The following is a 26,265-nucleotide window of genomic DNA, read 5'->3' on the forward strand; positions in this document are numbered from 1 at the left end:
ACACCTATAATGCGAATGTTGTTGCACTTAATGTTGTGCCAGAGGTCTCTTAGGCTGTCTTCATTTCTTTTCATTCTTTCTTCTTTAATCTGTTCTGCAACAGTGAATTCCACCATTCTGTCTTCCAGGTCATTTATCCGTTCTTCTGCCTCAGTTATTCTGCTATTGATTCCTTCTCATGTAGTCTTCATTTCAGTTATTGTATTGTTCTTGTCTGTTTGTTTGTTCTTTAATTCTTCTAGGTCTTTGTTAAACATTTCTTGCATCTTCTTGATCTTGGCCTCCATTCTTTTTCTGAGGTCCTGGATCACCTTCACTATCATTATTCTGAATTCTTTTTCTGGAAGGTTGCCTATATCCACTTCATTTAGTTGTTTTTCTGGGGTTTCATCTTGTTCCTTCATCTGATACATAGCCCTCTGCCTTTTCATCTTGTCTGTCTTTCTGTGAATGTGGTTTTTGTTCCACAGACTGCAGGATTGTAGTTCTTCTTGCTTCTGCTGTCTGCCCTCTGGTGGATGAGGCTATCTAAGAGGCTTATGCAAGGTTCCTGATGGGAGGGACTGGTGGTGGGTAGAGCTGACTGTTGCTCTGATGGGCAGAGCTCAGTAAAACTTTAATCCGGTTGACTGCTGATGGGTGGGACTGGGTTCCCTCCCTGTTGGTTGTTTGCCTTCAGGCAGCCCAACACTGGAGCCTGCCTGGGCTCCTTTGTGGGGCTAATGGAGAACTCTGGGGGGACTCACACCAAGGAGTGCTTCCCAGAACTTATGCTACCAACATCCTTGTTCGCACGGTGAGCCACAGCCACCCAGCCCCCCACCTCTGCAGGAGACCCTCCAACACTAGCAGGTTGATCTCGTTCAGTCTCCCCCGGTGTCACCGCTCCTTCCCCTGGGTCCCCATGCGCCCACTACTTTGTGTGTGCCCTCCAAGAGTGGAGTCTCTGTTTCCCCCAGTCCTGTTGAAGTCCTGCAATCAATTTCCACTTGGCTTTAAAGTCTGATTCTCTAGGAATTCCTCCTCCCATTGCCAGACCGCCAGGTTGGGAAGCCTGATGTGGGGCTCAGAACCTTCACTCCAGTGGGTGGATTTCTGTGGTATAAGTGTTCTCCAGTCCGTGAGTCACCCACCCAGCAATTATGGGATTTGATTGTACTGTGATTTCGCCCCTCCTACTGTCTCATTGTGGCTTCTCCTTTGTCTTTGGATGTGGGGTATCTTTTTTGGTGAGTTCCAGTGTCTTCCTGTCGATGATTATCCAGCAGCTAGTTGTGATTCTGGTGTTCTCACAAGAGGGAGTGAGAGCACATCCTTCTACTCCGCCATCCTGGTTGATTTCTCAACTACCTTTTTTTAATGGCCTTTTAAAAAATTATAGACTATTGCCCAGTTTGTTCTAAGTAAAGAGCTGCATTACATTCTGTGCCCAGTTGGTGGCAGTATCAACATTTGATCCAGCCTACCACATAAATCCTCACAACCAGAGCCCTAGTTAACATGCACTCCAATTTAATAGTCTTAAAAGTGTAGGCAGTAGCTGTCTACTTTTTACAGACAGTATTATATACCACCGCCATCAAAGACACCAGTTCCAGATTACAACTGTGAAGTTCCACCTGTCCTGGTTCTAATCAGTTGCATCCCAAGTCCTCAACCCTGTGAACCATGGAGTTTCCAGAGCCATTCTGGTGTCTGGGAAGGAGGAGCAGCAGGTACAGGCAAGGAAAGAGAAGCTGAACTTCCCTTCTTTCCTCAGTTTGGGGTAGAGGAAAGGCTTTAACATGAAATAAAGTTTAACATTTTTCATAACATACAACATAAAACTTGAATCAGTGACTTGGCACTAGACATCACCAGAGGAATTTTTTTTTATTACCTAAGAATAAGGCTGATCCCAAGCCAAGCCAGTAGGGCCGGTGCAATCATCAAACTATAACACATAAGCACTGCTTCTAGACTAGGTGGTAAATGCCCCGGCCTTAGCCCTCTGACACACACACACACACACACACACACACACCCCTGCCGTGACCCTCCTCCTGGGCTCAATAGGCTCCAAGAAACAGCAATTAAAGAGGTAACACGTAGCCCCGCAGGGGGCCTCCAGGAGCCTGCTCCAGCGCTTGGGCCAGAGTAAGGGCTGATAGGTTGGGGCCCAGCCAGAACAGTTGTCAAGGATTTTTAATAACACGCCCACCTAAGACTGACCAGAGAAATCATGAGACCTGCCGTGAGATTTTGTCCAGAGGCAGGGAAGGAAGGAGCGCAGTTTAACAAGTGGGGAGAAAGAATAAAGTTCTTTTCTGATTGTACTTGCTTTGGGCTAATATTACCTGTTACAGTATTATTCATATACCCAGGGAAGTCAACAAATAAAACAACTAAATGAAGGAAGTGAAAAAGCTAGAGTTGCAGAATATAAGAGAAATCCACAGAAATCAATTGCATTGGTGCACCAAGTTAAACTTTATAATGACTAAAAATTCCACTCATAACAGAAAAAAAAAGCATTAATAACTCAAGGTAGGAGATTCTGTCAAGGAAGTAATTTTAAAATCCTGGTAGAGATAAAATAATAACAGCAAGTCACATCAGTATGCATGGAAAGTTTGTGTCATGTTTAAGAAGACTAAATACAGAAAGATGGTAATAGTCTATAGGTCTCTGGTTCTCAAAGTGTGTTCCTCAGACCAGCTATTTTATTAGGAACTTGAATATGATGTCAGTCTTTTTTTTTTTTTTTTTTTTTTTTTTTTTGCTGCACCCAGCGGCATGTGGGATCTTCCCTGGCCAGGGAACGAACCTGCAGCCCCTGCAGTAGAAACACAGACTCTTAACCACTGGACTGCCAGGGAAGTCCCTATGGTGTCTCTTTCACTGTTCATAGCTGGATATCATCACCCATACTTACCAATGAGGAATGGAGGTTAGGGGAGTAAAGTACTCAGCTCCTAAAGTCTCAGAGTTGCTAAGTAGAGGCACCAGAGTTAAAATACAGCTCTGCTTTACTCCAAAGCTATGTGTTTCCCACCAAAGAAGCCTGCCTCCCAATTAATATGATGTTGGTAAAAGTATTGGGTTGGCCAAAAAGTTCGGGTTTTTTCATAACATCTTGTGGAAAAACCTGAACGAACTTTTTGGCCAGCCCAATAATTTCATATACGTACTGCTGCAGCAAGCACAAGAAAATAATGTTGTAAATAGTTGGGTGATACAATGAAAACCTGATTATTAAGTATGGCCTGACTTATTCCTCTGCTCCTTAATGCCAGGAAGCCCTAGAAGCTTCCACGTGTCCTATGTGTCTTGCTTTCTTACATGCTCAATTAATACAACCTTAGATGACAGTATTTTTAGAGCTGTTTTTTTAGACAGTATTTTTAAACAGCTGTATTTTTAGACAGTATTTTTAGAGATTTTCCTGCATTTGACCAGTGAATGCAAAATGAGTACCTTGTGGCCAATTAGGTGGGTCTCACTGCAAAAGGGAAAACCAAATTGCATCACTGGACGTGCTGGAGCTAGAGGAGGAAAACAAGTCTAGTCAGAGGAGGTTTCTGTGAGGTCAGGAGCTGGCTCCTCTCCAGCAAACCCCTTCCATGCACAGCTCTGGCCTCTGCTCTGCCAGTACTCTTATTGGGCCCTCTCTGCCCCTGGCAAAACACAGAGACAGTAGAAGTTTCTCCTTGGCAACTACATCAGGTGACAGTAAGAACTGAATCCCCTGAGGGAAATGGTCGAGACTAATGTGGCAGTTGACTGACAACATGGAATATCTCACCCTTGAATTTCTCCCGCTGATTAATCCGCATGCTAAACACCAGTGACGTGTGTGGCTCTGGCAATTTCCAGAGAAAAAGGGCATTCCTACAAAAAAATATCTCTGTTTTCTTTTCTAAAGGACTTTACCCTTATAATATTTGTTTTTAAAATTACCTTAAATGGAACCATATGGGGACTTCCCTGGTGGCATAGTGGTTAAGAATCCGCCTGCCAATGCAGGGGACACTGGTTCGATCCCTGGTCCAGGAAGATCCCACATGCCATGGAGCAACTGAGCCCGTGTGGTACAACTACTGAGCCTGTGCCTTAGAGCCTGTGAGCCACAACTACTGAGCCCGTGTCCTAGAGCCTGTGAGCCACAACTACTGAGCCCATGCACCACAACTACTGAAGCCTGTGCATCTAGAACCTGTGCTCCACAACAAGAGAAGCCACCACAGTAAGAAGCCCACGCACCACAACAAAGAGTGGCCCCTGCTCACCACAGCTAGAGAAAGCCCGCAGGCAACAATGAAGACCCATTGCAGCCAAAAATTAAATTAATTAATTATTTATTTTTTAAAAAGAACCATATGAGTTTATTAACTAATAAATGACATGCTGTATTTCAACTTTTAAAAATCTCGTGTCTTCCCTTTTGCAAAATTTATCAAGATTTGCCACTCTTGCCTTTGTTCAAGATATTCCCCAAAGCTCCTGGTTTCACTAACACTAATTATAAGTGGATTTTTTTTAACATCTTTATTGGAATATAATTGCTTTACAATGGTGTGTTAGTTTCTGCTTTACAACAAAATGAATCAGTTATATATATACATATGTTCCCACATCTCTTCCCTCTTGCGTCTCCCTCCCTCCCACCCTCCCTATCCCACCCCTCTAGGTGATCACAAAGCACTGAGCTGATCTCCCTGTGCTATGCGGCTGCTTCCCACTAGCTATCTACCTTATGTTTGGTAGTGTATATACGTCCATGCCTCTCTCTCGCTTTGTCACAGCTTACCCTTCCCCCTCCCCATATCCTCAAGTCCATTCTCTAGTAGGTCTGTGTCTTTATTCCTGTTTTACCCCTAGGTTCTTCATGACATTTTTTTTTCTTAAATTCCATATATATGTGTTAGCATACGGTATTTGTCTCTCTTTCTGACTTACTTCACTCTGTATGAAAGACTCTAGGTCTATCCACCTCATTACAAATAGCTCAATTTCGTTTCTTTTTATGGCTGAGTAATATTCCATTGTATATATGTGCCACATCTTCTTTATCCATTCATCCGATGATGGACACTTAGGTTGTTTCCATCTCCGGGCTATTGTAAATAGAGCTGCAATGAACATTTTGGTACATGACTCTTTTTTTTTTTTTTTAAATTTTATTTATTTATTTATGGCTGTGTTGGGTCTTCATTTCTATGTGAGGGCTTTCTCTAGTTGCAGCGAGTGGGGGCCACTCTTCATCGCGGTGCGCAGGCCTCTCACTATCGCGGCCTCTCTAGTTGCCGAGCACAGGCTCCAGACGCACAGGCTCAGTAGTTGTGGCTCACGGGCCTAGTTGCTCTGCGGCATGTGGGATCTTCCCAGACCAGGGCTCGAACCTGTGTCCCCTACATTAGCAGGCAGATTCTCAACCACTGCGCCACCAGGGAAGCCCTGGTACATGACTCTTTTTGAATTTCGGTTTTCTCAGGGTATATGCTCAGTAGTGGGATTGCTGGGTCATATGGTAATTCTATTTGTAGTTTTTTAAGGAACCTCCATACTGTTCTCCATAGTGGCTGTATCAATTTACATTCCCACCAACAGTGCAAGAGGGTTCCCTTTTCTCCACACCCTCTCCAGCATTTATTGTTTCTAGATTTTTCAATGATGGCCATTCTGACTGGTGTCAGGTGATACCTCATAGTAGTTTTGATTTGCATTTCTCTAATGATTAGTGATGTTGAGCATTCTTTCATGTGTTTGTTGGCAATCTGTATATCTTCTTTGGAGAAATGTCTATTTAGGTCTTCTGCCCATTTTTGGATTGGGTTTTTGTTTTTTTGTTGCTAAGCTGCATGAGCTGCTTATAAATTTTGGAGATTAATCCTTTGTCAGTTGCTTCATTTGCAAATATCTTCTCCCATTCTGAGGGTTGTCTTTTGGTCTTGTTTATGGTTTCCTTTGCTGTGCAAAAGCTTTGAAGTTTCATTAGGTCCCATTTGTTTATTTTTGTTTTTATTTCCATTTCTCTAGGAGGTGGGTCAAAAAGGATCTTGCTGTGATTTATGTCATAGAGTGTCCAGCCTATGTTTTCCTCTAAGAGTTTGATAGCGTCTGGCCTTACATTTAGGTCTTTAATCCATTTTGAGCTTATTTTTGTGTATGGTGTTAGGGTGTGATCTAATCATACTTTTACATGTAGCTGTCCAGTTTTCCCAGCACCACTTATTGAAGAGGGTGTCCTTTCTCCACTGTACATTCCTGCCTCCTTTATCAAAGATAAGGTGACCATATGTGCGTGGGTTTATCCCTGGGCTTTCTATCCTGTGCCATTGATCTATATTTCTGTTTTTGTGCCAGTACCACTCTTGCCTTTGTTCAAGATATTCCCCAAAGCTCCTGGTTTCACTAACACTAATTATAAGTGGATTTTTGATGGTTCGACTATTCCCCGTGGCATGAAGACAGAAAGAACTTCCAGGGAAACAGCACATTTTCTCAGATTTTTTGTTCATTTATGCTTTTCCGTCTCTCACAAGTGTTTTTGCCTGGCCTCTCAAGAGTTAGAAAGTCACTATCCATAGAAAAAGTAGCACCCACCAGCAGGTTAACAATTAATGCAGATTCCATATATGTGCATTAGCATACAGTATTATCAGCTCGATGCTTTGTGAGGACCTAGAGGGTTGGGATAGGGAGGGTAGGAGGGAGGCTCAAGAGGTAGGGGATATGGGGATATATGTGTACGTATAGCTGATCACTTTGTTATACAGCAGAAACTAACACAACATTGAAAAGCAATTATACTCCAATAAAGATATTTTAAAAAAATGAAAAAACAATTCAGAACTGCCCACTGAGTAAATCATAGTATTTCTAGCAGTGCACAAAATTCTCAATGGGACTTCAGCTCTGGCTTCAGCTAATAGCTGGAAGGAAGTCCAGGAACCAAATTAAGAAAGGAAAAGAAGTTTTCCTTGGACTGTCAAGCAAGATCAATGCAACCTTAAAATTGCGTGTATAAAATGATTAATATTTAGAGAGGAAAAACATCTATGATTCTTCCTCCCTTTACAATTCTGAGATTTTCAGTCTACTCTCTTTATTCTTCTCCTTTTGGATCTGTGAAAAAACACATTCATCCAGAGAAGACTGAGAGATGGGTCAAAGTCTTGTGGCCTGCTTCAGGGATATTAAACATCAGCCCAAAGTCAGATATGTCATCAGCAGTTTCAGCTTAAGCTGGAGTTAGAGGGGCATCTTCTTAATCAGGACCTCCCTGGGGCACATAAGAAAGGGTAAAGGTGGTCCATTTATTATCAAATGAATCAGGTCCCGCTGCTCACCGCTTACAAAATCAGTACTCACAGATGTTGACAGAAAGGAAATGTGTCTTTAATCAGAATGTCAGCAATCTAGGGAGATGGTGGACTCAACGTTCCCCAGAAACCACCTCCCAAGATTCTGCTCGGCCATGAAAGTTTTAAAGGGAAGAAGGGAAGTAATCTCAGTTAATCACCGAGATGGGGGCTCAGAGTCGTCGCCGTCCTCCACTGTGTGCAGGCTCATTCGTCGACTTCTTGTGATGTTGCTCTAGATGCTATCTTAGTCACACAGTTTGGTCGCACAGTTTGTTCACGAGATTACTGAAGGGGAAGCTAGGGAAGAGATCTGGTCATCCGTTAATTACTTATTCTTCATTTCTACTTCTTCGGTCTATGGAAAGAACCGACAAGTTAGGCAAGGGTATTGTGTGATTAAAAGATTTGAAAGGTGTGCTTGGGCTGGAGATGAGTAGAGCATGGGGGTACCTGGTTAAAAGTTAGTTACAATATAGCTTTGCTAAAGTGGCAAGAAAAGGGGCTTCCTGCTAAGAGCAGTTTCCTGCAAAGAGCTGCTTTCACATTTTTCAGGGCCTCTTTCTGAACATATTAGGAATGTCTAAAACAGGGACAAAAATATTTAAATCTGATGCCATTAGATGTAAAGCCCAAGTGTCATCTTCGGTCTCAAGAAGACCCTTAAAAATAGGTCATTAGTGGAGAGCACTTGCAAGGCTCCAGGGAAAAAGGCACTCAGAGTAAAAAGGTTTATGATCTTTAATAGGCACATTTTGTACATTCCAAGAGGTTGAGGGTGAGGCAAGAATCATTGCTAAGTGCATCAGTGTGCATATATTATGGCATATAAAGCTTGTCATTATAGTCTGGTTTTGGTTGGCAAAGCCTGAATTAGACCCACGTGCATTAACCATTGAAAATGTTTGGAGTCTCTTAACAGAAAATAAAGTGCTGCTATGCTTATAAATGTTGGAAACAGTGATGGGTCAAATCAAATCGGTTGAAGCTTGGTAGTTGATGGGTGGGAGGGTCCTTAAACACAGGGTTAGATACAGCTAGGCTGCAGGGGACATACTTGGGAGGAAGGAAACACTGTTATACATGGGAATTTGCTTTGCTAAAACCTTTGGGGAAACACTCAGGCAATATTTATTAAATTTGGAGTTAGAAATATTTGGATTTCAAGCTAGCTTTCTGTTATTGGTTTCTAGTTTAGTTCCATTATGGTCAGAGAGCATACTCCAGTTCTTTTAAATGTGTTAAGGTTTGTTTGAGGGCCCAGAAAATGTTTTACTTTGGTGAATGTTTCATGTGCACTTGGAAAGAGTATGTGTTCTGGGGTTGTGGGAGAGTTCTATAAATGACAATTAGATCCAGCTGGTTGACAAGAGTCCTTCAGATCTTCTATTTTTTTATCAGTTTCTGTCTACTTATTCTAACAATTACTGAGAGGAGTGTTGAAGTCAATTATAATTGTGGATGTGTCTCTGTGGAATTTGCAATTCCATCAATTTTTGCTTCACACAGTTTGAAGTTCTGTTATTAGGTACATACACAATTATAATTCTGTTGTCTTAGTCAATTAACCTTTCATCATTATGTAATATCACTTCTATCCATGGTAGTAGCCCTTGTTCTGAAGTCTACTTTGTTTGATATGAATATTAGTACCCAAGCTTTCTTTTGATTAGTGCTTTTCATGGTATACCTTCATCCATCCTTTACTTTTAACCTGTGTATGTATTCATATTTAAAATGGGTTTCTCATAAATAGCACATAGTTGGCTCTTGTTTTTATTCAACTTGACAATATCTATCTTTTAATTGTTATGTTCAGACCATTTCTATTTAACGTAGTTATTGGTATGGTTGGATTTGTCTGCCATTTTATTATTTTGTTATCTGTTTCTTCCCTCTGTTTTTTGTTTCTCTGTTCCCCTTTTCTGCCTTCTTTTGGATTATTGGAAAAATTTTTTGTATTACATTTTCATTTATCTATTGGCTTTTTGAATATAACTCTTTGTAGTTTTTTTCCCGTTAGTGATTACTCTAGGATTACATTCACATTTCTAAACATTCGATTTATTTAGTGTTTTAAAGAACTCAAGAGAAAAAAAATCCATATTTATATATATTTGATATTTATATTAACAGATAGTTACTATCTTTGTGGCTTTTTCTTCACTCTAAAGATACAGATTTCTTTCTGGTATTCTTTCCCTTCAGCCTGAAGGACTTCCTTTGACAATTCTTTTAGAATAGGTCTGTAGGAGACAAATTCCATTAGTTTTTTTCCTCTTAGAATGTCTTTTACTTCACCTTATTCTGGAAGGTTTTTTTTTTCTTCAAGATATAAAATTCTAGGTTGACAATTCTTTTCTTTCATCACTTTAAATATATTGTTCCATTGTCTATGTTTTCTTTTTCTTTTTTTAATTTTTAAATTTTATTTTATTTATTTTTTTATACAGCAAGTTCTTATTAGTCATCCATTTTATACACATCAGTGTATATATGTCAATCCCAATAGCCCAATTCAGCACACCACCATCCCCATCCCACCGTGGATTTCCCCCTTGGTGTCCATAAGTTTGTCCTCTACATATGCCTCTCAATTTTTGCCCTGAAAACCGGTTCATCTGTACCATTTTTCTAGGTTCCACATATATGCGTTAATATACAATATTTGTTTTCCTCTTTCTGACTTACTTCACTCTGTATGACAGTCTCTAGATCCATCCATGTCTCTACAAATGACACAATTTCGTTCCTTTTTATGGCTGAGTAATATTCCATTGTATATGTGTACTACATCTTCTTTATCCATTTGTCCCTCAATGGGCATTCAGGTTGCTTCCATGACCTGGCTATTGTAAATAGTGCTGCAATAAACATTGGGGTGCATGTGTCTCTCTGAATTATGTTTTTCTCTGGGTATATGCCCAGTAGTGGGATTGCTGGCTCATATGGTAATTCTATTTTTAGTTTGTTAAGGAACCTCCATACTGTTCTCCATAGTGGCTGTATCAATTTACATTCCCACCAACAGTGCAAGAGGGTTCCCTTTTCTCCACACCCTCTCCAGCATTTGTTGTTTGTAGATTTCTGATGATGGCCATTCTAACTTGTGTGAGGTGATACCTCATTGTAGTTTTGATTTGCATTTCTCTAATAATTAGTGATGTTGAGCAGCTTTTCATGTGCTTCTTGGCCATCTGTATGTCTTCTTTGGAGAAATGTCTATTTAGGTCTTCTGCCCATTTTTGGATTGGGTTTTTTGTTTTTTTAATATTGAGCTGCATGAGCTGTTTATATATTTTGGAGATTAATCCTTTGTCTGTTGATTCGTTTGCAAATATTTTCTCCCATCCTGAGGGTTCTCTTTTCATCTTGTTTATGGTTTCCTTTGTTGTGCAAAAGCTTTGAAGTTTATTGTTTATTTTTGTTTTTATTTCCATTACTCTAGGAGGTAGATCAAAAAACATCTTGCTGAGATTTATGTCAAAGAGTGTTCTTCCTATGTTTTCCTCCAAGAGTTTTATAGTGATCGGTCCGACATTTAGGTCTCTAATCCATTTTGAGTTTATTTTTGGGTATGGTGTTAGGGAGTGTTCTAATTTCATTCTTTTACATGTAGCTGTCCAGTTTTCCCAGCACCACTTATTGAAGGGACTGTCTTTTCTCCATTGTATATCCTTGCCTCCTTTGTCATAGATTAGTTGACCATAGGTGTGTGGGTTTATCTCTGGGCTTTCTATCTTGTTCCATTGATCTATATTTCTGTTTTTGTGCCAGTACCATATTGTCTTGATTACTGTAGCTTTGTAGTATAGTCTGAAGTCAGGGAGTCTGATTCCTCCTGCTCTGTTTTTTTCCCTCAAGACTGCTTTGGCTATTCGGGGTCTTATGTGTCTCCATACAAATTTTAAGATTTTTGGTTCTAGTTCCATAAAAAATGCCATTGATAATTTAATAGGGATTGCACTGAATCTGTAGATTGCTTTGGGGAGTATAGTCATTTTCACAACATTGATTCTTCCAATCCAAGAACATGGTATATCTCTCCATCTGTGGGTATCATTTTTAATTTCTTTCATCAGTGTCTTATAGTTTTCTGCATACAGGTCTTGTGTCTCCCTAGGTAGGTTTATTCCTAGGTATTTTATTCTTTTTGTTGCAGTGGTAAATGGGAGTGTTGCCTTAATTTCACTTTCAGATTTTTCATCATTGGTGTATAGGAATGCAAGAGATTTCTGTGCATGAATTTTGTATCCTGCAGCTTTACCAAATTCATTGATTAGCTCTAGTAGTTTTCTGGTGGCATCTTTAGGATTCTCTATGTATAGTATCATGTCATCTGCAAACAGTGACAGTTTTACTTCTTCTTTTCCAATATGTATTCCTTTTATTTCTTTTTCTTCTCTGATTGCCATGGCTAGGATTTCCAAAAGTATGTTGAACAACAGTGGTGAGAGTGTATATCCTTGTCTTGTTCCTGATCTTAGAGGAAATGCTTTCAGTTTTTCACCATTGAGAATGATGTTTGCTGTGCATATGTCATATATGGCCTTTATTATGTTGAGGTAGTTTCCCTCTATGCCCACTTTCTGGAGAGTTTTTAACATAAACGGGTGTTGAATTTTGTTAAAAGCTTTTTCTGCATCTATTGAGATGATCATATGGTTTTTATTCTTCAATTTGTTAATATGGTGTATCACATTGATTGATTTGTGTATATTGGAGAATCCTTGCATCCCTGGGATAAATCCCACTTGATCATGGTGTATGATCCTTTTAATGTATTGTTGGATTCTGTTTGCTAGTATTTTGTTGAGGATTTTTTCATCTATATTCATCAGTGATATTGGTCTGTAATTTTCTTTTTTTGTAGTATCTTTTTCTGGTTTTGGTATCAGGGTGATGGTGGCCTCATAGAATGAGTTTGGGAGTGTTTCTTCCTCTGAAATTTTTTGGAAGAGTTTGAGAAGCATGGGTGTTAGCTCTTCTCTAAATCTTTGATAGAATTCACCTGTGAAGCCGTCTGGTCCTGGACTTCTGTTTGTTGGAAGATTTTTAATCACAGTTTCAATTTCATTACTTGTAATTGGTCTGTTCATATTTTCTATTTCTTCCTGGTTCAGTCTTGGAAGGTTATAACTTTCTAAGAGTTTGTCTATTTCTTCCAGTTTGTCCATTTTATTGGCATATAGTTGCTTGTAGTAGTCTCTTAGGATGCTTTGTATTTCTGCGGTGTCTGTTGTAACTTCTCCTTTTTCATTTCTAATTTTATTGATCTGAGTCCTCTCCCTCTTTTTCTTGATGAGTCTGGCTAATGGTTTATCAGTTTTGTTTATCTTCTCAAAGAACCAGCTTTTAGTTTTATTGATCTTTGCTATTTTTTTTAAAAAAATATTTATTTATTTTTGGCTGCACTGGGTCTTCATTGCTGCACGCGGGCTTTCTCTAGTTGCAGCGAGCGAGGGCTACTCTTTGTTGCAGTGCACGGGCTTCTCACTGCAGTGGCTTCTCTTTATGCGGAGCACGGGCTGTAGGCACGCGGCCTTCAGTAGTTGTGACATGTGGGCTCAGTAGTTGTGGCTCGCGGGCTCTAGAGCACAGGCTCAGTAGTTGTGGTGCACGGGCTTAGCCGCTCCACGGCATGTGGGATATTCCCAGACCAGGGCTTGAACCTGTGTCCCCTGCATTGGCAGGCGGATTCGCAACTACTGTGCCACAGGGAAGCCCCTATGCTATTGTTTTCTTTGTGTCTATTTAATTTATTTCTGCTCTGATCTTTATGATTTCTTTCCTTCTGCTAACTTTGGGTTTTGTTTGTTCTTCTTTCTCTAGTTCCTTTAGGTGTAAGGTTAGATTGTTTATTTGAGATTTTTCTTGTTTCTTGAGGTAGGCTTGTATAGCTAGAAACTTCCCTCTTAGAACTGCTTTTGCTGCATCCCATAGGTTTTGGATTGTCGTCTTTTTGTTGTAATTTGTCTCTAGGTTTGTTTTTTTTTAATTTCCTCTTTGATTTCTTCAGTGATCTCTTGGTTATTTAGTAATGTATTGTTTAGCCTCCATGTGTTTGTGTTTTTTACAATTTTTTCGCTGTAATTCACTTCTAATCTCATAGCGTTGTGGTCAGAAAAGATGTTTGATATGATTTCAATTTTCTTAAATTTACTGAGACTTGATGTGTGACCCAAGATGTGATCTATCCTGGAGAATGTTCCATGCACACTTGAGAAGAAAGTATAATCTGCTCTTTTTGGATGGAATGTCCTATAAATATCAATTAAGCCTATCTGGTCTATTGTGTCATTTCAAGCTTCTGTTTCCTTATTTATTTTCATTTTGGATGATCTGTCCATTGGTGTAAGTGAGGTGTTAAAGTCCCCCACTATTATTGTGTTACTGTCGATTTCCTCTTTTAGAGCTGTTAGCAATTGCCTTATGTATTGAGGTGCTCCTATGTTGGGTGCATATATATTTATAATTGTTTTATCTTCTTCATGGATTGATCCCTTGATCATTATGTAGTGTCCTTCCTTGTCTCTTGTAACGTTCTTTATTTTAAAGTCTATTTTATCTGATATGAGTATTGCTACTCTAGCTTTCTTTTGATTTCCATTTACATGGAATATCTTTTTCCAACCCCTCACTTTCAGTCTGTATGTGTCCCTAGGTCTGAAGTGGGTCTCTTGTAGACAGCATATATATGGGTCTTGTTTTTGTATCCATTCAGCAAGCCTTCGTCTTTTGGTTGGAGCATTTAATCCATTCACGTTTAAGGTAATTATCAATATGTATGTTCCTATGACCATTTTCTTAAAAGTTTTGGGTTTGCTTTTGTAGGTCCTTTTCTTCTCTTGTGTTTTCCACTTAGAGAAGTTCCTTTAGCATTTGCTGTAGAGCTGGGTTTTTGGTGCTGAATTCTCTTAGCTTTTGCTTGTCTGTAAAACTTTTGATTTCTCCATCGAATCTGAATGAGATCCTTGCTGGGTAGAGTAATCTTGGTTGTAGATTCTTCCCTTTTATCACTTTAAGTATATCATGCCACTGCCTTCTGGCTTGTGGAGTTTCTGCTGAGAAATCAGCTGTTAACCGTATGGGAGTTCCCTTGTATGTTATTTGTCATTTTTCCCTTGCTGCTTTCAATAATTTTTCTTTGTCTTTAATTTTTGCCAGTTTGATTACTGTGTGTCTCGACGTGTTTCTCCTTGGGTTTACCCTGTATGGGACTCTGTGCTTCCTGGTTTTGGGTGGCTGTTTTCTTTCCCATGTTAGGGAAGTTTTCGACTATAATCTCTTCAGATATTTTCTCTGGTCCTTTCTCTCTCTCTTCTCCTTCTGGGACACCTATAATGCGAATGTTGTTGTGTTTAATGTTGTCCCAGGGGTCTCTTAGGCTGTCTTCATTTCTTTTCGTTCTTTTTTCTTTAATCTGTTCTGCAGCAGTGAATTCCACCATTCTGTCTTGCAGGTCACTTATCCATTCTTCTGCCTCAGTTTTTCTGTTATTGATTCCTTCTAGTGTAGTTTTCATTTCAGTTATTATATTGTTCTTCTCTGTTTGTTTTTTAATTCTTCTAGGTCTTTGTTAAACATTTTTTACATCTTCTCGATCTTGGCCTCCATTCTTTTTCCGAGGTCCTGGATCATCTTCACTATCAATATTCTGAATTCTTTTTCTGGAAGCTTGCCTATCTCCACTTCATTTAGTTGTTTTTCTGGGATTTTATCTTGTTCCTTCATCTGATACATAGCCCTCTGCCTTTTCATCTTGTCTATCTTTCTGTGAATGTGGTTTTTGTTCCACAGGCTGCAGGATTGTAGTTCTTCTTGCTTCTGCTGTCTGTCCTGGGGTGGATGAGGCTATCTAAGAGGCGTGTGCAAATTTCCTGATGGGAAGGACTGGTGGTGGGTAGAGCTGACTGTTGCTCTGATGGGCAGAGCTCAGTAAAACTTTAATGCATTTGACTGCTAATGGGTGGGGCTGGGTACCCTCCCTGTTGGTTTTTTGGCCTAAGGCAACCCAACACTGGAGCCTGCCTGGGCTCCTTTGTGGGGCTAATGGAGAACTCTGGGGGGCCTCACACCAAGGAGTTCTTCCCAGAACTTATGCTTTCAACATCCTTGTTCCCACGGTGAGCCACAGCCACCCCCCTCTCAGGAGACCCTCTAACACTAGCAGGTAGGTCTGGTTCAGTCTCCCCTGGGGTCACTGCTCCTTCCCCTGCGTCCCAGTGAGCACACTACTTTGTGTGTGCTCTCCAAGAGTGGAGTCTCTGTTTCCCCCATTTCTGTCGAAGTCCTGCAATGAAATCCCACTAGGCTTTAAAGTCTGATTCTCTAGGAATTCTTCCTCCTGTTGCCAGACCGCCAGGTTGGGAAGCCTGACGTGGGGCTCAGAACCTTCACTCCAGTGGGTGGATTTCTGTGGTATAAGTGTTCTCCAGTCTGTGAGTCACCCACCAGCAGTTATGGGATTTGATTTTACTGATTTTGCCCCTCCTACCGTCTCATTGTGGCTTCTCCTTTGTCTTTGGATGTGGGGTATCTTTTTTGGTGAGTTCTAGTGTCTTCCTGTTGATGATTGTCCAGCAGCTAGCTGTGATTCTGGTGTTCTCGCAAGAGGGAGTGAGAGCACCTCCTTCTACTCTGCCATCTTGGTTCCCGATCCCATTGTCTATGTTTTCTGATGAGAAAATCTTTTGGTTTCTAACGAGAATTCCATGCTGATTCCCCCATATGTAATGTGTCATTTTTCTCCAGCTGCTTTAAATTTTTTTTTCTCCCTTTCTCCTCCTCCTTCTTCTTCTTTTCCTTCTCCCTCTCCCCATACCCCGCCCCCTCCCTCTCCCTCTCTTTCTCCTTCCTCTTTTTGGCAATTTGATTATGAAGTGCTTAGGCATTTTAAAAAATTTATTCTGTTTTGGGTTGGCTAAGCTTATTGGATTTCTAAATTTATGTTTTTCACCAAATCCAAGAAGTCTTCAGCCATTTCTTTTTCAAAAATTTTTTCTGTGCCAAGTTTTTCACCTCTTCTTTTGGGATTCCAATGACATGTATTTCCAGCCTTTTAATAGTGCCTCACAGGTTCCTGTCTCTGTTTGGGTTGGTTGTTTTTTTCCAATCTTTTTTTTTTTTTCTCTACTCTTTAGATAATTTCTGTTGATGTATCTTCAAGTTCACTGTTGCCTGTCCATCTCTCCAAACTATTGGCCACAGCCCATGAATTGATATATAATCACATGTCTGGCCATTTTTCCTTCCAAGCATAGTGAACAACCAAGTTCCCCATCTCAAGTTCTGCACATTGGGAGGACTTCCCTTCACCACTGTCCCTCAGGGATGCCCCAGAAAGGGCTGGAGTGCTGTGGCCATTCACTTTAGGGTGGTACTTGCATATCATGCAGAGAACTGTAAACCAGGCCTGAGTTTTCTCCTCCTCTGTCAAGTAAAATCATAGAGAACTCCCCATGGGGCTGTAGGTGTAGTCTGGGAGAGGAAAGGGAAGGCAGTATAGCAGGATTGGGGACTGTGGGCGTTTGGGCCTTCAAGAGATTGGGTGATGCCCACCTACACTGGGGATGGCCATCTGTTTTACTCAGTTCACCAATTCAACTGCTAATCTTTCCTGGAAATACTCTCAGAGACACATCCAGAAATAATGTTTTACCAGCTCTCTGGACATCCCTTAGCCCAGTCAGGTTGAAACATAAAAATAACCATCACAGATATAGAAATCTTTGTCTCATTTAAGTTTCTATATTTTATAGTATCTTTGATATAGCAGCCAAGCTTATATCCTAACAAATATATCCATTGACCTGGAGAGATACATTCAGTATTATCAAGTGAAAAAAACAAATTGCTGAGCAATATGTACACGATGATCCTATATTTGTAAACATCAAACCACAAAATAACCTATACATATTTGTGTATATTCATAAGGCTATACATCAGCTATTAGCTTCAGTTACCTCAGGTGTGAAAAATGGAAAGAAACTGGAGGTTAATATTTGTTTTTATATATCTGGGTTGTTTCACTTAAAATGAGCAAATGTTACCTTTTATAATGAAATTAAACTTTAAAATTTTGTATTTAATTATAATTATTAATTAGCAATTATTCTTTATTATAATTACTATTTAGTAATTTTTTAATAATTAAAACATATTAAAAAAATTTTGTAAGTCTCAATGTGCTCTACAAGTAAGGCCCCCATGAAGAAGGTCATGGATAATAAAGAGATAGAGGGTAGATTCTCTAAGGGTCTGATAGCATCAGAAAGGCTATAACAGTTTTTGGAGTCACAAGTTCAGGTCCTCAATCCCCACACCAAAGAGGTCAGCAGAAAATGTCGGTCATCTTTTTCTGTCTGTGTTTTCCATGCCAGAGCCACACTGGTGCTGAGTCCACCACAGTGACTTAGCTCAGGCTACTCATTAACTGAGGATATCTACTGTTCAACAGTCTGAACGTTTATAAATCCAACAAACAGAGGGATGGGAGCTAGGACTAAGGAGTGACCAGAAGCAGTAGAAAGGTTTCCCTATGAGTGGGACTGTAATGGACCCACAGTCACTGTTACTCTTGGTTTCCATCATATGCTGCAACAAAATGTGTTTTCTCCACATGTGTATGAATTCTTTCAGTGGATGTGGGAGCTATATCATGTGCATTGTTCTGCTGAATTCTTAGAATAAGTCCAAACCCCAGGGCAGTGAGTCAAGTCTCCCCTACAGGGGGTTGGACATTCATGGGAAGAGGTAGAACTTTAGGCTTCTGTCTAAAATGACAAGTCAAGCTTTAATGGTGATAAAAGGGGATTTGTGTCTCTGTCTGGATTCATTTTCCTACTAATAGCTCAGAGTAGTTTCTGCTTGGTGAAGGATAGAGAGCTTCTGCCTGTGTATATGGTAAAGAACTAATCTTACCTACAGAGGCCTGGCCTTTGCCCTTAGCTCCTGATCTCTAGGCCCTTGGAATGTGCTACCTGATAAGAGTGTTTCTGTTTACCAGGGCGTCTTGGATCACACCAGATAGTCTGACACTGGGATTTCCAGTGAGGGCTCTAGGCCATGCAGTATCTGTTCTGTCTCCAGAAGGGTTGGAGACTAAAGGTCAGCCACCTGGGCAGTCAAGTATGTTCATAGACCCAATAATAACTATGGCTATCAGGGCTCAGTGAACTTCCCTGGTTGGCAATACTCTGTGCATGTTGTCACACATTGTTGCCAGGAAAGTTAGTGCTGCCCACAGCTCCACTGAAAGAGTGGACTCTGGACTCTGCCTCCTGCCTCTCTTCCCTTTGCTGATTTAAATCTTTATCCTTTCTTTATTAAAAATAATTATCACAGTGACTATCACAGAGTTCATTGAGTCCTGTGAGTCCTGGTGAATTACTGAAACTGACGGTAGTCTTGGGAGCCCCCAAACTTGCAATTGGTGTAAGAAGTAAAAGTGGTCTTGTGGACTTTTCCCTAACTTTATATTTTTATGTCCTATCTAGTTGTATATTTATTTCTGTGTTTGTTCTAGCTAGATCTCACCAGGCTTATCAGAAATCAAGGAACCAATTGTGTCCATGATTGGACCAAAGCATTAGAGGTAGGTCAGGGAGGTCCCCTTCCTCAAGCCAGTGTAGGGTGAAGCTGGGAATCTCTAGTAGGGGAAGGTGAATTAGGGAGTAGATGGGCAAAATGGGAGCTCTGAAGTTTTTTTTTTTTTTTTTAGCTCTGAAGTTTTGACACCCTTTCTCCACATGGAAGTTGTTCCTCACCAATCAAACTTGGAGAACCCACCCTTTGAGCTAATAGATTTCCGTATTAAATTCATCTGGGCCAAGGACCCCATCTTATACTTCTGCATCCATCATAGCACCAAGTACAATGTAAAGCATAGAGTAAGTACATACTAATTCTTTTTTTTATTAAATAACTTTAAAAATTGAAGTTTAGTTGATTTACAATGTTGTGATAATTTCAGGTGTACAGCAAAGTGATTCAGTTACATACGTATGTGTGTGTGTATATATATATATATACATACACATATATATTCTTTCTCAGATTCTTTTCTGTTATATGTCATTACAAAATATTGAATATCATTCCCTGTGTTATATAGTAAATCCTTGTTGCTTATCTATTTTACATATAGTAGTATGTATCTGTTAACCCCAAACTCCTAATTTATCCCTTCCCCCGCCCTTTCCCCTTTGGTAACGTAAGTTCATTTATTATGTCTGTCAGTCTATTTCTATTTTGTAAATTAGTTCATTTGTATCATTTTTTTAGATCCCACATGTAAATGATATCATATATTTGTCTTTGAGTTACTTCACTTAGTATGATCATCTCTAGGTCCATCCATGTTGCTGCAGTATTTCATTCTTTTAAATGTCTGAGTAATATTCCAGTGTGTGTGTGTGTGTGTGTGTGTGTGTGTGTGTGTGTGTGTATGTGTATACATACATACCACATCTTCTTAATCTAGTCATCTGTTGATGGGCATTTAGGTTGCTTCCATGTCTTGGCATTATAAACAGTGCTGCTATGAACATAGGGGTGCATGTATCTTTTCAAATTAGAGTTTTCATCTTTTCCAAATATATGCCCAGGAGTGGGATTGCTGGATTGTATGGTAACTCTATTTTTAGTTTTTTAAGAAATCTCCATACTGTTTCCATAGTGGCTGCACCAACTTACATTCCCACCAACAATGTAGGAGGGTTCCCTTTTCTCCACACCCTCTCCAGCATTTATTATTTGTTGACATTTTGATGATGGCCATTCTGACTGGTGTGGGGTGATATCTCATTGTAGTTTTGATTTACATTTCTCTAATAATTAGCGATGTTGAGCATCTTTTCATGTGTCTGTTGGCCATCTGAGTACATCTTAATTTTTGATTTTTAGATTGATTCTTTGGTATATAATATCTCACAGGGAAAAGAAGACTTTTTGAAGAACTTAGGCTGAAAAGATGTTATGAAATGCTCACTTTCTTGTTGCAAATTTTAATTTTTCTCTTAGTTTGATTTTGGTTGGAAAAGAACATTTTGAAGAGAAAAGCACCCATAATCTTACTCCATTATCATAAACATTTTTCTATACAATTACATAGCCTTTATATCATTACCTGCAATCCCTACAAGAGTCGTGATCAAAGTATGCCTTAGGAAGGAAACTGGCGCTGTGCAGAAGAGAGTTTAGAGGGTTCAGTTGTTGATCAGACTCAATGGTGGAGCAGAGGAAAGAAGCAGCCGAGTCCTAGAGTCACCACATGAAGGAGAACACCACCATCCTGGAATGCCTACCTTGCTGGACTGATACAGGAGTCAGAGGAAACATATATTGTATTTAAGCTATTACATCTTGGTTCTAGTTATTACAAAAGTTGAACCTACCCTAAATGATGTGAAAATTGATGCCTTGAAAAAGGGTACTGCCATAAAAAGAGACCAAAAATATGTGGCATTGTCTTGGTGGTTGAACAGGAGGAGAAAAGAATATAGCGTGCTGTAAATCTGGAGATTCTAAAGGCTGTACTCTCTCAACCATGCTGCATTGCCCAGATAGGGCTTCCTGACTCAAGTGCTGTGAACAGTTACACATGTGCTGACAAACCAACGTCCTGTGCACTCCAAGACTAGTCAGGCCCAAGGTGCCCTCATGCTGTTTGCCTCCAGCCAAGAGCAGTCTTGTGTTTACCTCCAGGGAGCCATTTAAATGGGTGGTTTTTTTGGTTTTTTTTTTTTTTTTTAGTATTGCTGACAAATTTTTTTTTGTTTTTGTTTGTAGGGTTGGTTTTTTTTGGAGCAGAATATCTTTTTTTTTTTTAACATCTTTATTGGAGTATAATTGTTTTACAATGGTGTGTTAGTTTCTGCTTTATATCAAAGTGAATCAGTTATACATATACATATATCCCCATATCTCTTCCCTCTTGCGCCTCCCTCCCTCCCACCCTCCCTATCCCACCCCTCTAGGTGGTCACAAAGCACCGAGCTGATCTCCCTGTGCTATGCAGCTGCTTCCCACTAGCTATCTATTTTACATTTGGTAGTGTATATGTGTCAACGCTACTCTCTCACTTCGTCCCAGCTTCCCCTTCCTCCACCGTGTCCTCAAGTCCGTTCTCTATGTCTGCGTCTTTATTCCTGCCCTGCCCCTAGGTTCATCAGTACCGTTTTTTTAGATTCCATATATGTACGTTAGCATACAGTATTTGTTTTTCTCTTTCTGACTTACTTCACTGTGTATGACAGACTCTAGGTCCATCCACCTCATTACAAATAACTCAATTTTGTTCCTTTTTATGGCTGAGTAATATTCCATTGTATATATGTACCACATCTTCTTTATCCATTCATCTGTCGATGGACATTTAAATTGCTTCCATGTCCTCCTGGCTATTGTAAATAGTGCTGCAGTGAACATTGTGGTACGTGTATCTTTTTGAATTATTGTTTTCTCAGGGTATATGCCCAATAGTGGGATTGCTGAATGAATGAAAAAGAAGCTTTCTGTTCATTGCTCTTGAATGAAAAAGAGAACAACCTCTCTAAGCTCTTTTATAAAACCACTCAGACTTTTTTCTGTCTTGAGTTATACAGATGATTAAGACTCCTGGCCAATTTTAAACTAGTCCTTTCCCCTGTTTTTTTTTTTTTCAACTTCCTAAAGCAAAAGCTATCAAAATCAGCATATATCACAAGTCCCCTGCATTAAGTTGATTCCTCTGATTGTTTTTCTTCCCTGCTTAACTATAGTTTCAGGTCGCACCGTAGTTACAAGGAATTTCATTTTTGAATTCCCTTTTCAAAAATTTACTTAAGTCAAGGATTTGTGGTTTCCAACAGTGACAGTAGGAAGTGGGGTAATCCATGTGCAACATATTAATGCAGTTTGTTCCAAATTGTGAAAATGGGCTAGCTGATGGAGAACCCCGACGGAAAATTGATTCCCAGGTGGGTTAAATTCTGAACTTGGGACATGACTGAGGTACCACTGTTTCCTGGATCAGTTGTATTTTCTCAGGGAACTCTCATATTATACTTTTAAAAAGCATATGCCTCAAAAGATGATTAAAATGGTAAATTTTATGTTAGGTATATTTTACTACAATAAAAAAAGTTGTATGAGAGAAGAAGCTTTACTTCTGACCATCCTATTCCCAGATGCATAGAATATCAAAGAAAGAAGTTTAGCAATCACCTGAACATTTTGATTATTAAATATTATTATTTAATTTTGATTATTTTGAACATTTTGATTATTAAATATTATTACTTACTATTTATTCATTTATACTCCAACTTATTTCAGAAAGAATGTAATGCAAGTTAAAAGCTATATAAAATATAGTAAGGCAATATAAAATAGAAATAGTAAGTAAAACTTTTGAAAAGACAGAAACAACAATAATTTTCAAAAAGATTATTTAAAAAATAATTTTTAGAAGATAATTTTCAAAATACGATAGAATCATGACATAAATATAGACATAAAAGTGAAAATGTGTTAAAGATTTTATTAATGAGGAAACTGGTAAGCGTCTGACAACTAGATTAAGGGAGAAGCTGAAAAAACATATTGGAGACCAGGAATGTTGAAATGAATGTACAAATGGAGGCAAAACTGTCCCCTTTCACTGTGGGAGAAGGTAGTCAATTAAACCTCTACCAGACAGGACAGAATTTGCTTGCCTATAGACAATAATTATTTTGCATTGCTATCAGTAATCTACAGTGTATAGAGTTACAAAATGGCTCCCATATAATTGGAATCTGATAACCCCCAGAGGGGCGTCCTCTAGAGTATAGACAATGCACAGTTTCCAACCAATCATAAATTTTATCCTACACATTAAACAAAACTGAAGTGAAAGCTAGCACAAAAATACATACCAGGTTGGAATAGGGTGAGAAGAATTCTGTTTTCACAGAGAACTTGAAAAACAAACTACTGCAAATTTAAAGGGTTACCAGCACTGTGCTTCATGTTTTATTTACCTCAAGAATCCAACTGGGAAGTTGATTTGCAAGGCCAACCCGTGAATTTTATTTGTCTTCCAGTCCCTGTAGTCTTCCCATATGTGTGACGATCTTTAATGATATTATTATGGTTAATACTTTAGGGTAGAAACATTTTTTCAGCTGTGTGAGTTTCTCCCTTTATCATTTTGGATGTTTTCATCTATTTACACAGTTTATTCCTTTCATTATTTAAATTAAAGGCTGAAATAGGATGTATTGTGACACTAATGGGATTGCATGAGTTGTCACATCTGGAGAATTGTAGATTCTTGAGGACCTTCTATAGCAACAGGCTATTGGCAGAAAAAAATGAAATTTAAAGCTGTCTTTAAAATTGACTGTAGTGCTCATTTAGGAGCCTTGGGAGAACCTATAAATTAAAAGCCGACCAAAATTCACTGGACGTGAACACGTACTACGGCCCTTATTCTATGGTTCCAATTCATAAAGTAAGACCCTCTGTCAGCCAGAGTCCCTTCTGACCCTCCTCTCAGTTTATGTAGCAAAAGAATTGTTAGTAACAGCCCAAGCCACTCCTCAGAAAATTCAAGTCAGAGGAGAACCCAGTTCCCTAAATTACCCGAAGAGCATTTATGCTCAGAGGATGAATAAATAGTTTATATTTTTACTCAAATTGTGACTCTGGGCCCCCATCCTACCCACCAGGAAAATGACTTTTTGCCTTCTCTGGGGACGTCCCTCCTCAAATCACTCTAAGACACTTTAGGGATGTTTGTTCAATAGAAAATGTCCGTCTAGATATTATCACCTGAGAAAGAAAAAAAATGAAAAATTGGCTCAGTCAGGAATTAAATTCTTTTCAGCTAGTGATATTTACTGCCACTAGGTGTTGCTATTGAAATCTGAGTTATCCACCGGACGCTGGTCCAATTCAGTCATTTTCCTGTTGTTTTAGCAGATTTTTCTTCTTTTAAGAAATGGGTTGAAGAACGTACACAAAACTTAAATGTAAAATACTGTTGCAAAACATCATGATATAATAAGGTAATAATTTACAAGAGAAACTTGTAGGTGTGAGTACATATATTGCCTGCTTCTGCCATCTACCTGCTCTAAATCTGGGACCCTTACCAATTTATATTACAGGTTTTAGTGAAGCAGGAGGGGAAGAATGCGGAGCACACATCTTGGAATACAAGAGCTTCGAGAAACTGTGTTATTTGTTTTGGGATTAGTTTGGACTCTTGCATCATTACTTTTTTTTTTTTCTGTTCTGCTGAATCATTCCTGTTAACAAATGAACCTGCTTCAGTAGCTCGCATTTTTACAAAACTCCTCCTTAGACCCCACATCACCTCCAGTTTCTGCCTGATTTCTCTATTTCCATTCACAGAAAAATTCAAGAGTTGACTGTACTCACTGTCTCTACTTCTCCTCCTCCCATTTTCTTTCCAATTGGTCTTTTATTCCCACCCTGCCCCCGACAAACACTCTTTTCTCCATGTTGCCAAATCCAGTGTCCAATTGAGTCACAGTCTTCATCCACCTTGACTGTCATTGCCACAGTTGATTTGACCTACTTCTGATGAAACCGTCTCATCTCTTGTTGCACTTTTCTGATTTACCTTCGACCCCCGCACGGCTTCTCCTTCTTAGTCTTGGCTGAATCCTCCTTGCCTCCATGGTCTCTCAGTGGACCATGCCCAATCCCTCGGTGATCTCATCCAGCCCTGTGGCTTTGGATACCATCTCTACACTATGACTCCCAAATTAACGTCTCCTCCTTGACCTCTCCCCTCAACTCCAGCCTCTCTGTCCAGCTCCTGTTTGACACCACTACTTGGTCATCTGACAGGTGTCTCAAGCTTAACATACCAACAACCTAACTCTTAATTTCCCCTCAAAACCTGTTCCTCAATTCTTACCCATTTCAGTCCATAGTGTCTCTGTTGGCCAGCTGCTCAAGCCAAATACTGTAGAATTATCATAGATTCTTTCCTCCCAGATTTCATCATCAAATCCCATCCAAAAGCAACTCCTTTTGCCTCCAGCTTCAAAATGTATATTGAACAGATCCTTTCTCACCATCTTCACTATCACACCTCCATAATACATATCACCACCATCTCACTGCTTATACTGGCCCCCCTACTCTGACCTTGCCCACCACTTACACCCATCCTTCACATGGCAAACAGAGGGAACTTTTAACAAAATTAATCAGATCAGGTTGTTCTCCTGATCAAAACACTCCAATGGCATCTATTTCACTGAAAATGACATCCAAATGTCTTACCACTCTAGACCCTACCTGGCCTGGCTCCTGGTTATCTCTCCTACTTTACCTTCTATGACTCTTTAATCCACTCAACTCACTCCAGTCACAGTGGTTTCCTAACAGTTCTGCGAACCACCATGGAGCCTTTCACTGGTCACTCCTTTTGCTTAGAATTCTCTGCCTCTTTCTTGGCCTGGCTCATGTATGGCCTAATTAGGGAGGCCTCCTCTGATCATGCTATTTAAGATGACATTCCCCCCCACACACACACACCTTGTTTCTCTTTATAGCATCCATCACTGCCTGAGATTGGGTTATATGTTGACAAATTTGTTTATTGTTTGTTTTCTTCTGCTACAAATATAAGTTTCATGAGGACAGGCCTTTGGTGAGTGCTCTAGACCAATAACTGAGATGTAAAGGACAGTCAATAGGTATTTATTTACTGCAGGAATGAATACTTAAGGTCCTGTCAGGATTACTGATTCTGCTTTTGGTTTTCTGGGCCATTAACCAGAGCGTTACTTGAGAGTGACCTATGCTGTGCCTGGGCCTCTAAAGCCAGCCCATCATTCCAAGTACTCCCCATGTACTCTCTCAGCACCGTAAACAAATATTTACAGTATTTACATCCTCTCACAGACTGACAGTT

The 26,265-nt window shown here is 39.6% G+C and overlaps 1 long non-coding RNA gene across 1 annotated transcript in view; it reads left to right on the top strand.

Annotated features, from left to right (window-relative positions):
* The window catches only part of LOC115853743 (uncharacterized), a 93,705-nt gene that overhangs the window by 14,188 nt on the left and 53,252 nt on the right, over window positions 1-26,265 (top strand). The window contains exon 2 of the long non-coding RNA XR_009565065.1: window positions 19,069-19,237. This is a non-coding gene — a long non-coding RNA (uncharacterized lncRNA). The remainder of the gene's footprint in view (window positions 1-19,068; window positions 19,238-26,265) is intronic.

The sequence above is a fragment of the Globicephala melas genome, chromosome 9 (genome assembly GCF_963455315.2).
Source record: "Globicephala melas chromosome 9, mGloMel1.2, whole genome shotgun sequence".
Lineage (NCBI taxonomy): Eukaryota > Metazoa > Chordata > Mammalia > Artiodactyla > Delphinidae > Globicephala > Globicephala melas.